The sequence below is a fragment of the Salvelinus alpinus genome, chromosome 31, assembly GCF_045679555.1.
Source record: "Salvelinus alpinus chromosome 31, SLU_Salpinus.1, whole genome shotgun sequence".
NCBI classification, from domain to species: domain Eukaryota; kingdom Metazoa; phylum Chordata; class Actinopteri; order Salmoniformes; family Salmonidae; genus Salvelinus; species Salvelinus alpinus.
In genome coordinates this window covers 18,187,053-18,202,395 of record NC_092116.1, presented here as the reverse complement: position 1 = coordinate 18,202,395, position 15,343 = coordinate 18,187,053, and positions in this window count along the sequence as shown.

Here is a 15,343-nt window from a genome sequence, read left to right as displayed (position 1 = left end):
TTATTCTCCATGGACTTTACAATGTCCCAGAAGTTTTTTTAGTTTGTGTTGCAGGAAGCAAATTCCTGCTTGAAAAAGCTAGCCTTAGCTTTTCTAACTGCCTGTGTATATTGGTTTCTAACTTCCCTAAAAAGTTGCATTTCACGGGGGCTGTTCGATGCTAATGCAGAAAGCCATATGTTGTTTTTGTGTTGGTTAGGGGCAGTCAGGTCTGGAGAGAACACAGAGCTATATCTGTTCCTGGTTCTACATTTCTTGAATAGGGCATGCTTATTTAAGATGGTAAGGAAGGCATTTAAAGAAAATAACCAGGCATCCTCTACTGACGGGATGAGGTCGATATCCTTCCATGAAACCTGGGCCAGGTCGATTAGAAAGGCCTGCTTGCTGAAGTGTTTCAGGGAGTGTTTGGGAGTGATGAGTGGAGGTCGTTTGACAGCTGACCCATTACAGATGCAGGCAATGAGGCAGTGATCACTGAGATCTTGGTTGAAAACAGCAGAGGTGTATTTAGAGTGCAAGTTGGTTAGGATGATATCTATGAGGGTGCCCGTGTTTACGGCATTGGGGTTGTACCTGGTAGGTTCATTGATAATGTGTGTGAGATTGCCAGGGTGTTAAGTTTTTATTCAGTGGGGCAAAAAAGTATTTAGTCAGCCACCAATTGTGCAAGTTCTCCCACTTAAAAAGATGAGAGAGGCCTGTAATTTTCATCATAGGTACAAAATGAGAAAAAAAATTCCAGAAAATCACATTGCAGGATTTTTTATGAATTTATTTGCAAATTCCTTGGTCTAACAAGGACAGTAACCCTTAAAAAATGTTGTTGTTGCGGCAAACTTCCTGCAAGTTTGTGGCAAATTTTCTTAAAATAAAATAGTGTGCCACAAAATGTTGCCAGAAGTTAGCAAATGTTGACACTAGTGGTGAATTTGCGGCAAACTTTTGCAACAAATTTTCTGCAAATTAAATAGTGTGCCACAAAATTTTAGATTTATTGCCACTCGTAGCAAACAGTTCGCCAGGGTTTTTTTCTGGCAAACAATTCTCTCAAGAAAACCTGTGACAACAATATTTATTGCCACTAGTGGCAAAGCAGTTTATCAGAAGCCATTTCTGATGAACGCACGATTTCCAAGACCAGTAATTGTTGATGAGCAATCAGGGGGATTACAAAAATCTGTTGGAATGTCACGACTTCTACCGAAGTCGTTGCCTCTCCTTGTCCGGGCGGTGTTCGGCGGTTGACTTCACCGGCCTTCTAGCCATCATCGATCCACTTTTCATTTTCCATTGGTTTTGTCTTGTCTTCCCACACACCTGTTGTCAATCCCATTCATTACCTGTTGTGTATTTAACCCTCTGTTTCCCTTCATGTGTTTGTCAGAGATTGTTCTTTGTCAAGTGTTGTGTTTATGTGTATAGGTGTGCGACGGGTCATCGTACCCATATTTGTTTTATGTTTTCCTATGAGTGTTATGGAGCGGGTTACTGGGACTATAATTAAAAAACTCCATTCTACACTCTATTTGACTCTCCTGCGCCTGACTTCCCTGCCACTTATACACGCAACTGTGACAGAATCTCTGACCAGATAATATATGAAGTCAGCAGGAGAGGACACGACGCCCATGGAGGTGGAAAAGCGCGTTATGGAACAAGCGAAGGAGATTGACTGTTTGAGCGCCGTCATGGATCGCATTGTCCAGAATATGGATCGCTGGGAGAGACAGGGAGTTTCTCCAGCGCCTCCACTGCCACAACTGGGATTTACCTTTAACGCGTTTTCCCCACATGAACCTAACAAAATCCGTTTACCCCTACCCACGGGTTACAACGGAGATACTGCTGGCTGCCAGGGTTTCCTCCTTAAACTGAACTTATATCTGGCCACGGTCTCCCCAGTACCATCCGACCGGGAGAAGAGTTCCGCCCTCGTCTCATGCCTCACCGGGAAAGCCCGGGAGTGGGCCAGCGCTGTGTGTAGAGAGGAGAATGCGGCGTTGGACCATTTTGAGGAGTTCACCCTTTATTTCAGGAGAGTATTCGACCATCCTCCCGAAGGAAAAACGGCGGGTGAGCTCCTCTATCATCTGAGGCAGGGGACGAGGAGTGCCCAGGAGTTTGCTTTGGAGTTTAGGACCTTGGCTGCCGGCGCTGGATGGAGCGACAGGGCCCTGATCGACCATTACCGTTGTAGCCTACGCGAGGACGTCCGTCGGGAGCTGGCCTGTAGAGACACCACCCTTAACTTCGACCAGCTGGTGGACATGTCCATCAGGCTGGACAACATGCTGGCTACTCGTGGACGTCTAGATCGGGGTCTGGTTGTTCCATCCTCCCGCACCCTCTCTCCCGAACCAATGGAATTGGGAGGGACGGTGCGCCGGGAGACCGGAGGGGGTTCCCGCTCGAGCACCATCTATGGTCGCAGAGATCACACTGCTGGTCGGTGCCGGGTTGGTTCCTCTGGGAATAGAGAAGGCAGGCAGGGCACTCTGGCATCACCCCAGGTGAGTAGGCACCATTCTCATCCAGAGCCCTCTGTTGCACTTATGTTTGTCTCTGTCACTTTTCCGGATTTTTCCCTGCAGTCCCAGTATAAGGCGCTAGTAGATTCAGGCGCGGCTGGAAATTTCATTAATAAAAATTTAGCTCATAGTTTAGGGCTCCCTATTGTGTCTGTGGATATGCCTGTTCCTATTCATGCCTTAGATAGTCGACCATTAGGGTCAGGTTTTATCAGGGAGGTCACCGCACCGTTGAATATGATAACGCAGGAGGGTCACAAGGAGAAGATTAGTCTTTTCCTTATTGATTCCCCTGCGTATTCTGTGGTGCTAGGTCTACCCTGGTTAGCGTGTCATAACCCCACTGTTTCTTGGCCACAGAGGGCTCTCACGGGGTGGTCGCGAGAGTGCTCAGGTAGGTGTTTAGGGGTTTCCGTTGGTGCTACTACGGTGGAAAGTCCAGACCAGGTCTCCACCGTGCGCATTCCCCCTGAATATGCCGATTTGGCACTCGCCTTCTGTAAAAAGAAGGCGACTCAATTACCACCCCATCGACAGGGGGATTGTGCGATAGATCTCCTGGTAGACGCTGCATATCCCAGGAGTGACGTGTATCCCCTGTCGCAAGCGGAGATGGTGGCTATGGATACATATATCTCTGAATCCCTGCGTCAGGGGTTCATTCAGCCATCCATTTCACCCGCTTCTTCGAGTTTCTTTTTTGTGAAGAAGAAGGATGGTGGTTTACGCCCGTGCATTGATTCTTGAGGTCTCAATAAAATCACGGTGAAATATAGTTACCCGCTACCTCTGATAAATACAGTTATGGAGTCAATGCGCGGGGCACGCTTCTTCACAAAATTGGATCTCAGGAGTGCGTATAATCTGGTGCGTATTCGGAAGGGTGATGAGTGGAAGACGGCATTTAGCACCACCTCAGGTCATTATGAGTACCTGGTCATGCCATATGGGTTGATGAATGCTCCATCAGTCTTCCAATCATTTGTAGATGAGATCTTCAGGGACCTGCACGGGCAGGGTGTAGTGGTGTATATAGATGATATTCTGATATACTCCGCTACCCGCGCCGAGCATGTGTCCCTGGTGCGCAGGGTGCTTGGTCGCCTGTTGGAGCATGATCTATATGTCAAGGCTGAGAAATGCTTGTTCTTCCAACAATCCATCTCCTTCCTAGGGCATCGGATTTCCACTTCAGGAGTGGAAATGGAGAGCGACCGCATTACAGCCGTGCGTAATTGGCCGACTCCAACCACGGTAAAGGAGGTGCAGCGTTTTTTGGGGTTTGCCAATTACTACCGGAGATTTATCCGGGGTTTTGGTCAGGTTGCGGCTCCCATTACTTCACTGCTAAAGGGGGGCCCGGTGCGCTTGCAGTGGTCGGCTGAGGCGAACAGGGCTTTTGGACACCTGAAGACTCTGTTTACCTCGGCGCCTGTGTTGGCTCATCCGGATCCCTCTTTGCCATTCATGGTAGAGGTGGACGCATCCGAAGCTGGGATAGGAGCAGTGCTCTCTCAGCGTTCGGGTGTGCCACTGAAGCTTCGCCCCTGTGCTTTTTTTTCGAAGAAGCTCAGCCCGGCGGAGCGAAACTATGATGTGGGGGACCGAGAGCTGTTAGCTGTCGTAGAAGCCTTGAAGGTGTGGAGGCACTGGCTTGAGGGGGCTAAACACCCTTTTCTCATCTGGACTGACCACCGCAATCTGGAGTACATCCGGCAGGCGAAGAGAATGAATCCTCGCCAGGCAAGGTGGGCCATGTTTTTCACTCGTTTTGTGTTTACTCTTACTTACAGACCAGGCTCCCAGAACGTCAAGGCAGACGCATTGTCTCGGCTGTATGACACAGAGGAGCGGTCCATGGATCCCACTCCCATACTCCCAGCTTCGTGTTTGGTGGCGCCAGTAGTGTGGGAGCTGGACGCGGACATTGAGCGGGCGTCACGTGCAGAGCCCTCTCCTCCTGAGTGTCCAGCTGGTCGTCTGTACGTTCCGTCTGCTGTCCGCGACCGATTGATCTATTGGGCTCACACGTCACCCTCCTCTGGTCATCCTGGGATAGGTCGGACGATGCGCTGTCTTGATGGGAGGTACTGGTGGCCCACTTTAGCTAAGGACGTGAGGATTTATGTTTCCTCCTGCTCGGTGTGCGCCCAGTGCAAGGCTCCTAGACACCTGCCTAGAGGTAAGCTTCAACCTTTACCTGTTCCTCAACGGCCGTGGTCGCACCTGTCGGTGGATTTTTTGACTGATCTTGCACCTTCACAGGGTTACACCACGATCTTGGTCGTTGTGGATCGGTTTTCGAAGTCCTGTCGTCTCCTCCCTTTGCCCGGTCTCCCTACGGCCTTACAAACTGCAGAGGCCCTGTTTACACACGTTTTCCGGCACTATGGGGTGCCTGAGGATATAGTGTCTGATCGGGGTCCCCAGTTCACATCAAGGGTCTGGAAGGCGTTCATGGAACGTCTGGGGATCTCGGTTAGTCTTACCTCAGGTTTTCACCCCGAGAGTAATGGGCAGGTGGAGAGAGTTAACCAGGATGTGGGCAGGTTTCTGCGGTCCTATTGCCAGGACCGGCCGGGGGAGTGGGCGAAGTTCGTGCCCTGGGCAGAGATGGCCCAGAACTCGCTACGTCACTCCTCCACTAACCTTACTCCTTTTCAATGTGTATTAGGGTATCAGCCGGTTCTGGCTCCTTGGCATCAGAGTCAGACCGAGGCTCCTGCGGTGGACAATTGGTTTCGGCACGCTGAGGAAACCTGGGAGGCAGCCCACGTCCACCTTCAGCGTGCCATAAGGCGCCAGAAAATTGGCGCAGACCGTCGCCGCAGTGAGGCCCCGGTGTTCGCACCAGGGGACAGGGTCTGGCTCTCGACCCGAAACCTGCCCCTCCGCCTGCTCTGCCGGAAGCTGGGTCCGCGGTTTGTGGGGCCGTTTAAAGTCCTGAGGAGAGTGAACGAGGTATGTTATAGGTTACAACTGCCCACTAATTACCGTATTAACCCCTCGTTCCATGTGTCTCTCCTCAGGCCGGTGGTGGCTGGCCCGCTCCAAGAGGCTGAAGTGCGTGAAGTTCCTCCGCCTCCTCTAGACATCGAGGGGGTCCCGGCGTACTCTGTTCGATCCATTTTGGATTCGAGACGTCGGGCGAGGGGCCTTCAGTACCTCGTGGACTGGGAGGGGTACGGGCCGGAGGAGAGATGCTGGGTTCCGGTGGAGGACGTTTTAGATCCTTCTATGTTAAAAGAATTCCACCGCCTCCATCCGGATCGCCCTGCACCTCGCCCTCCGGGTCGTCCCCGAGGTCGGTGTCGACGCGCTGCTGGAGCCGCGCGTCAGGGGGGGGGTAATGTCACGACTTCTACCGAAGTCGTTGCCTCTCCTTGTCCGGGCGGTGTTCGGTGGTCGACTTCACCGGCCTTCTAGCCATCATCGATCCACTTTTCATTTTCCATTGGTTTTGTCTTGTCTTCCCACACACCTGTTGTCAATCCCATTCATTACCTGTTGTGTATTTAACCCTCTGTTTCCCTTCATGTGTTTGTCAGAGATTGTTCTTTGTCAAGTGTTGTGTTTATGTGTATAGGTGTGCGACGGGTCATCGTACCCATATTTGTTTTATGTTTTCCTATGAGTGTTATGGAGCGGGTTACTGGGACTATAATTAAAAAACTCCATTCTACACTCTATTTGACTCTCCTGCGCCTGACTTCCCTGCCACTTATACACGCAACTGTGACATGGAAAATGGAAACCAAGTTATCTAGCTCGCTATCTACCAAAGTTTCCCGCAACAAATACATTTCTGTGATGGTAATTAAACTTCCTAATAAACTTTAAAATTGTTAGCTAATAGTTATCACTGAGAAGAATATGAATGTCATACTGTTAATGGTTCTGTATTTCTACATTGTTTAGGGGTCTACGATAAACATGAGGCACGTTACAGTACTACTACATCCCATACATACAGTACATGCCATTGATATACTCCCTGATCTGAAATACCGTTTTTTACATGACAATGAACACATCAGGGGAGTTGGCTAAACACACAAACATATCTGGTAGCAGGCTAGTCTACCACTGAGTCAAATAAGAAACACTATGTCTACAACAGAAGGAAGAAGATGCCGCCAGATTATATATAATGCTGTTCCATAGTGAAAGAATTGCTAGGTGTCTTTATTATCCCTTTTTTACTCAGTAATTTCCTCTTACAACAGAACATCTGACCCACACCTGACCTTTGACCCTACCCCTCTAGTACCAGGGGTCAGTACAGACCCCACTGTGGCTGCATTCCTGGGGGTCAGTGCTGCTGTCTGTCTCCTGGCTCCCCTGGTGGTGGCCTACAGGGGGTACAGTACCACTCCTCCAGAGTGAGGGTGCAGGCTGCCCCTGAGGCCCCCAGTTTCCTGCAGTTGCACTCCACCCAATGGGATGTGAAGGACTGCTGATAGAAATTCCTGAATCTATTAAAGATTTTTTTTATTAACTTAAATTAATTTCATACATGTTGAGTAATTGTTGAGACTGTCAACAAGATATGTATTGTTCATGTATGCATTTTACGCTTTCCTTATTTTAGGTATCGGAAACGTTGTGGTACTTTTATTTTCAATAATAGATGCACAAAAGCTTGATAAATATAAAACTATGAAGAATACAATGCATTATATTTGAAAAGTGGCCATAAGACAGTAAAAAAAGGGACGACAAAATATATCAAAGGTTACCTGTAAACTTTGTCAAAAAATGTCAAACTGCTTATGTAATACAAGTTTAGATATTTTTTAAGGTTAATAATCGATAAAATTGAAGACGGGATGATATGTGTTCAATACAGGGTTAAAACGATATGTAGCATGCCTTCTGTTTGATTGAAACGCATGTCTAAGACACCAGGAGTGCCTCGACTTCAAGATTGCCGTATTTCTTCATTACACAAAGGAATAACCTCAACCTATTTCTCATGACTGTTGACATCCAGTGGAAGCCGTAGGAACTGCAAGCAAGTTGCTTAGAAATCTGGTTGAAAAGACAGTGACCTCATAAAAAAAACATCTGAATGTTTTGTCCTCGGGGTTTCGCCTGCTAAATAGGTTCTGTTATATTCACAGACATGATTCAAACAGTTTTAGAAACTTCAGAGTGTTTTCTATCCAAATCTACTAATAATATGCATATCTTATCTCCTGGCGATAAGTAACTGGCAGTTACATTTGGGTATGTTTTTCATCCAAACGTGAAAATGCTGCCCCTTACGCTAGAGAAGTTAATGATGAAGACATTGAGGTAATTTTCTTGTCTGAAGAAATTATTATGAGGTTTTCTATACGATTGAGGTCAGGGCTTTGTGATGGCCACTCCAATACCCTGATTTTGTTGTCCTCAAGCCATTTTTTCCACAACTTTGGAAGTATACTTGGGGTCAATGTCCATTTGGAAGACCCATTTGCGACCAAGCTTTAACTTCCTGACTGATGACTTGAGATGTTGCTTCAATATATCCACATCATTTTCCTTCCTTATGATGCCATCTAATTTGTGAAGTCCACCAGTCCCTCCTGCAGCATAGCACCCCCACAACATGATGCTGCCACCCACGTGGTTCACGGTTGGGATGGTGTGTTCTTCGGATTGCAAGCCTCCCCCTTTTGCCTCCAAACATGACGATGGTCATTATGGCCAACAGTTCTATTTTTGTTTCATCAGATCAGAGGACATTTCTCCAAAAAGTACAATCTTTGTCCCCATGTGCAGTTGCAAACCGTAGTCCGGCTTTTTTATGGCGGTTATGAAGCAGTGGCTTCTTCCTTGCTGAGCGGCGTTTCAGGTTGTGTTGATATAGGACTCGTTTTACTGTGGGTATATATACTTTTTTACTTGTTTCCTCCTGCATCTTCACAAGGTCCTTTGCTGTTGTTCTGGGATTGATTTGCACTTTTTGCACCAAGGTACGTTAATCTCTAGGAGACAGAACACGTCTCCTTCCTGAGTGGTATGACGGCTGCGTGGTCCCATGGTGTTTAAATTTGCGGACTATTGTTTGTACAGATGAACGTGGTACCTTCAGGCATTTGGAAATTGCTCCCAAGGATGAACCAGACTTGTGGAGGTCAGTCTTGGCTGATTACTTTTGATTTTCCAATGATGTCAAGCAAAGTGGCACTGGGTTTGAAGGTAGGCCTTGAAATACATCCAAAGGTACATGTCCAATTGACTCAAATGATGTCAATTGGCCTATCAGAAGCTTCTAAAGCCATGACATCATTTTCTGGATTTTTCCAAGCTGATTCAAGCCACAGTCAACTTAGTGTATGTAAACTTCTGACCCACTGGAATTGCGATACAGTGAATTATAAGTGAAATAATCTGTCTGTAAACAATTGTTGGAAAATTACTTGTGTCATGCACAAAGTCGATGTCCTAACCGACTTGCCAAAACTATAGTTTGTTAATTAACAAGAAATTTGTGGAGTGGTTGAAAAACAAGTTTTAATGACTCCAACCTAAGTGTATGTAAACTTCCGACTTCAACTGTTTACTTTGAACTTGCGAAAAGTGGGAGATGGGGTCAAGAAACCCTGGCATATTTTATCATCGGACCCAGCTGAATTAAAAAATCCACCACTTATTGTGTATAGGAGAGGTCACAATTTACGCGATAAATTGGTTCATGCCAACTGCCAGCCACAAAAGAAAATCAGCCAGTCTCTTTTATGCCCTCTTCCGAATGGTAGCTATAAATACAGAGGATGCGCACAGTGCAACAATATGGTGAAGTGTGCATTTTGTCTCCCACCCACATACAGGAAAACAGTTCTAAATAAAGGACATTATTACGTGTTACACCACCCATGTTATTTACATTATTAAATGTCCATGTGGGCTGTGCTATGTAGGTAAAACCTCTCATTCTCACAAACAGAGATACGTAAGCTTATTAAAGATCAGTGATACTATCAAGAGCAGTGTGCTGTTTCCTTTTCCTTCATACTTTCAGAGTATTTCATACTTACAGTGCTCTATTTCTTCAAGCCGATCAGCCGCCTCTCGAAGAAGCTCAGACACTGACACTCGTCATGTAAAGACTCAGTCAGCCTCTTTCTCCCTCTCTATGGAGGACCTACAGCCTATCTGCTCTCTGGGCTTGATTGCTATGTTTGAATGTTAAAGTTCCACCTCATCATTTGCATAGGGATGAAGAAATACAGAAATAAATACAGAAATAAATAAATGAAGGTATAAAAGTTGGCAAAAATAAATAAATAGGGAAATAAATAAATACAAGAATAAATTGTCAAGAAAGTATAAAAATTATGGATATTAATAATTAGGAAAATACATATTTTGGCAAAATAAGTAAATGCAAAGTACTCATATCAAATTGTGTTTATTTATTTATTTATTTCCGTGTACATTAATTTATTTTTACATGCCTTCACTATGGTTAACTTCTACTTCATCACAATCCTGGATCCGGGAGCACCCCCATCAGTAAAAAAGCTGACTAGCATAGCCTAGCATAGCGTCACAAGTAAATACTAGCATCTAAATATCATTAAATCACAAGTCCAAGACACCAGATGAAAGATACACATCTTGTGAATCCAGCCATCATTTCTGATTTTTAAAATGTTTTACAGGGAAGACACAATATGTATTTCTATTAGCTAACCACGATAGCAAAAGACACAACTTTTTTTTCCCATCATTCTTTTCCTGCATAGGTAGCTATCACAATTTCGACCAAATAAAGATATAAATAGTCACTAACCAAGAAACAACTTCATCAGATGACAGTCTGATAACATAGTTATTGTATAGCATAAGTTTTGTTAGAAAAATTTGCATATTTCAGGTATAAATCATGGTTTTACATTGCAGCCACCATCACAACTCTCACCAAAGCAACTAGAATAACTACAGAGACCAACGTGAATTACCTAAATACTCATCATAAAACATTTATGAATAATACACAGCGTACAGCAAATGAAAGACAAAGATCTTGTGAATCCAGATAATATTTCAGATTTTTTAAGTGTTTTACAGCGAAAACACAATATAGGATTATATTAGCTTACTACAATAGCCAACCACACAACAGCATTGATTCAAGCCAACAATAGCGATAACGAATAAACCAGCAAAAGATATACATTTTTTCACTAACCTTCTCAAACTTCTTCAGATGACAGTCCTATAACATCATATTACACAATACATATAGAGTTTGTTCGAAAATGTGCATATTTAGCGGCACAAATCGTGGTTATACAATATGAATAGTAGCCAAAATGCAAACAAAATGTCGGGAGAAATCTTGGGAGAGGCACCTAATCTAATCAGTAACTAATCATAAACTTGACTAAAAAATACAGGTTGCACAGCAAATGAAAGATACATTAGTTCTTAATGCAACCGCTGTGTTAGATTTTTAAAATTAACGTTACCACGACATACAGCGTGCGTTAAAGCGAGACCGCACCGAAATTAATGGCGGAATAGTAGGTCAACATTTTTCAACAGAACAACGAATTAACATCATAAATACTTCTTACTTTTTGATGAGCTCCCATCAGAATCTTGGGCAAGTTGTCCTTTGTCCAGAGGAATCATTGCTCGGTTGTAGATTGTCGCCTTCAACTTTGGAATTAGCAGTAAACATTAGCCATGTGGCGAAGACGTGTCCAACTCACTATAACGCAGCACTAAGAAATATCCGAAAATCGCAATATACTGATATAAACTGATATAACTCGGTTTAAAATAACAACATTATGATGTCTTTAACACCTATATCGAATAAAATCAGAGCCGGATATATCTAAGGCCTATAACGGGAGCTTTCCAGAACGCAATCCTGAGGTCTGTCTTGCGTCATGGCGAATGTTGAAAAGGATGGACCCCACGTTCCAAGCCCATTATACGGCCTCGGATCTGCCTAGCAACTCCATTCCAATTCTCACTATTTGCTGACATCCAGGGGAAGGCGTATGCAGTGCATCTCGACCAATAGAAGACATGCAAATTAATAAACTGACCTCAGAACAGCCTGCCTGATTTCAGATTTCTCACTTCCTCACAGGAAAATTGCTCCAACTTGAGTTCTGTTTTACTCACAGATATAATTCAAACGGTTTTAGAAACTAGAGAGTGTTTTCTATCCAATAGTAATAATAATATGCATATTGTACGAGCAAGAATTGAGTACGAGGCAGTTTAATTTGGGAACGAAATTTTTACAAAGTGAAAACAGCACCCCCTATTGAGAAAAGGTTAATCACTAAAACAATACAGAAATACACTAAGGAGTAAGGAAAAAGAAGGAACAGCACGTCAGAAATCAGCTCAATGTAAGTGAAGAATACATAGAATCTAACTACTTTTGGGAAATGTGGAAATAACTAAACAAACAACAACACAAAGAGTTATCTATCCAAAATGGAGATTTATGGATAAACCACTTCTCCAATCTTTTTGGCCCTATAACAGAGAACAAACAGCAAAAAATCTCTCACTCCCGCAGAGGGGAAGGGGTATGGAGGTGTTTTATGACACCTCACACTCATTGTAAATTATAAGGCAGCAGACCAACTCTGTTCTGGTCTCTAATGTGAATGATCGGAATGTCTGTGGACCTTATGGAGAATCTACCTCAGAACTGTAACATGCAATAAATGGACTTTGGGACATTATATTTCATCAGCCAAAACAGTGGTAACTATGATATGAAAATGAATGTAAAAAACGTTATAACTTGAAGAGTTTTCCTGATATGCACATGATGTTTACATTCTTTTCGTTGTGTAGAAAATATCCAGATGAAAGAGGTGACGATAAGACGATTTAGTTGTCTAAACGAGATCAGAACAATTTATAATTACCTTGCCTTGTAACGAGCTATGACTAGGGAACCCAGAGAGCATGCCATGAAGATGGAAACGTCCCTTTTGACCCTATGGTATAAAGCATTTGAGTTAATAATTAACATATCAGACTAAGTTGACCGCAAGCGGCAGCCGAGGTCAACGACTCGTGCCAAATGCAACACGAGGTTGAAGAAGACAAAGGAACCTCTTAACAATCAATGCTACGGTTGAGTAGCTGTATTTGTTTCTATGAAAGTGAATTCAAGCAGGACCATACAACGTCATAAAATATATGTACACAAACAATAAGTGTGCGGTTAAAAGGGGCAACAAACACACATTTCTTTCCACAGGGCCGTGTGGTGAGACAGGGATACAGTTAAAGCCCCACCCTCTTCAACATATATATCAATGAATTGGTGAGGGCACTAGAACGGTCTGTAGCATCCAGCCTCACCCTACTAGAATCTGAATTCAAATGTCTTCTGTTTGCTGATGATCTGGTGCTTCTGTCCCCAACCAAGGATGTCCCTGACAGTAAATCTCAGTAACACAAAAATAATGATGTTCCAAAAACAGTCCAGTTGCCAGGACAACAAATACAAAATCCATCTAAACACCGTTACCCTAGAGCACACGAAAAACTATTCATACCTCGACCTAAACATCAGCGCCACTGGTAACTTCCACAAAGCTGTGAACGATCTGCAAGACAAGGCAAGAAGGGCCTTCTATGCCATCAAAAGGAACATAAAATTCGACATCCCAATTAGGATCAGGCTAAAAAATATTGAATCAGTTATAGAACCCATTGCTCTTTATGGTTGTGAGGTCTGGGGTCCGCTCACCAACCAAGAATTCACAAAATGGGACAGAGTAGAATTAGGCCGATACCCGCTAATTATCAAACTACAGCAAGAGCTGTTACATTTTACAACCACCTACAAGGATGCCACTCCCAAACCTTCCATAACAAAGTCTTCACCTACAGAAAGTACAACCTGAAGAGGAGTCCCCTAAGCAAGCTGGTCCTGGGGCTATGTTCACAAACACAAAGAGACCCCACAGAGCCTCAGGACAGCAACACAATTAGACACAACCAAATCATGATAAAACGAAAAGATAATTACATGACACATTGGAAACAGTTAACCAAAAAAACTGTGCAAACTAGAATGCTATTTGGCCCTAAACAGAGAGTACACAGTGGCAGAATACTTGACCACTGGGACTGACCCCAAATTAAGGAAAACTTTGACTCTGTCCTGGCTCGGTGAGCATAGCCTTGGTAGCCGTAGGCAGACAGGGCTCTCAAGAGAAGACAGGCTATGTGCACACTGCCCACAAAATTAGGTGGAAATTGATCTGCACTTCCTAACCTCCTGCCAAATGTATGACCATATTAGAGACACATATTTCCTTCAGATTACACAGATCCACAAAGAATTTGAAAAACAAATCCAATTTTGATAAATGCCCGTATAGGTGAAATACCACAGCAATTGTAAATAAAACCCTTAAAACCCTTATTTATGTTAATTTATTTTCCCTTTTGTACTTTAACTATTTGCACATTGTTTCAAAACTATATATAGCCATAATATGACATCTGAAATATCTCTATTCCTTTGGAACTTTTGTGAGTGTAATGTTTACTGTTTATTTTTTGTTGTTTATTTCACTTTTGTTTTTATCTATTGCACTTGCTTTGGCAATGTAAACATGTTTCCCATGCCAAACAAGCCTTTTGAATTGAAATGAATTGAATTGAGACAGAGAGAAGGAGAGATAGAGAAAGAGAGAGGGAGATAATAAAGTATGATAACAGTGTGTGTGCAGTTCTGCAGACGAGTTTGCATGAGTTCTCCTGCATGCTCATAGGTCAGTGTGGCTGAGGTACATGAAACACCTTCCCACTTGTGTGTTTTCAGGAGGAATTGGTTTTGAGGTTACTGACAAAGGCTCCCCTTCTATGTTTCAAGTAACATGTTGTTGTATTGTAACTTCCTGTGATTTTGTTCTCCATAGCGACCTGCTTCGGTCTCTCAGGAGCAGTGGCCATAGACATCCTATTAAATTACTAGAAGTGTTATGTCATAGACATCTCAAAGTTCCAAAATGGGGTCAAAATGTCAGCCATATTGTTCAGGAAGAAATCCAAACCAGTCTAATTGGAATGAATGGCAGTAGAGGTGTAATCCTAATTTTACTTATGCAGGAAAATAAAAGTAAGGCATGTAATATATCAGAAATTGTGTAAAAGAAACTAAACTATTGTCAAATAAGTATAAATACACTTTATATGGGTTTTATACCAACTGTCTGTACAAATAGCCTTTAAAATATACAGAGAATGTATTAAAAAAAAACATAAAAAACATCTTCTCTTTCCATTACATAGACTGACCAGGTGAATCCAGGTGAAAGCTATGATCCCTCACTGATGTCATTTGTTAAATTCCACTTCGATCAGTGTAGATGAAGGGGAGGAGACAGGTTAAAGAGGGATTTTTAAGCCTTGACACAATTGAGACATGGATTGAGGTGAATGGGCTCCCGAGTGGCACAGTGGTGAAAGACACTGCATCTCACTGCAGTATCTGATTTGAATCCAGGCTGTATCACATCCGGCTGTGATTGGGAGTCCCATAGGGCGGCACACAATTGGCCCAGTGTTGTCCGGGTTTGGCTGGGGTAGGCCGTCATTGTAAATAATAATTTGTTCTTAACTGACTTGCCTGGTTAAATAAAAAATATTTAAGTGCCTTTGAATGGGGTATGATAGTAGGGGCCAGACGTGTCAAGAACTGCAATGCTTCTGGGTTTTTCATGCTCAACAGTGTCTAGTGTGTATCAAGAATGATCCACCACCCAAATTCATTATTATACACAATATCTTTTCACAGAACTGGCAAACCATGATTGAACAAC